Source organism: Crocodylus siamensis, chromosome 3 (assembly GCF_052110815.1).
Source record: "Crocodylus siamensis isolate JL-2025a chromosome 3, ASM5211081v1, whole genome shotgun sequence".
Lineage (NCBI taxonomy): Eukaryota > Metazoa > Chordata > Crocodylia > Crocodylidae > Crocodylus > Crocodylus siamensis.
Window position 1 is genome coordinate 17,300,301 of NC_143397.1, and position 349 is coordinate 17,300,649.

Below are 349 nucleotides of genomic sequence, written 5' to 3' on the forward strand. Positions count from 1 at the left end.
TTGGTGATTATCTGCAAGAAACCTGCACTTGCTCCTCCAGCCTGGTACAAAGATCTGGAGGAAGCACATGGGTTTGGGGGACCTTATCCTGCGGCAGATTTCCACGCAGGCACGCGGACTCCAATTGACTGCAGTGGGGCCTGCACACAACCCGCCCTCGAGAGGCCTGGGGGTGCCACCCCAGGGCCGCAGGAGCGGGATGCACCAGAGGGCTTGGCCAGCTCCTGGGCCACCAAACACCGGCTCTGTTATTTTTCTGTCTTGGAGGCTGGGGAGGGGAGGGGTAGCTGCCCAGGCCGAGGCTCAGGGCGGGGGCGGCCCGGGGGGGCAGCAGGTGCGGTACCTGAAG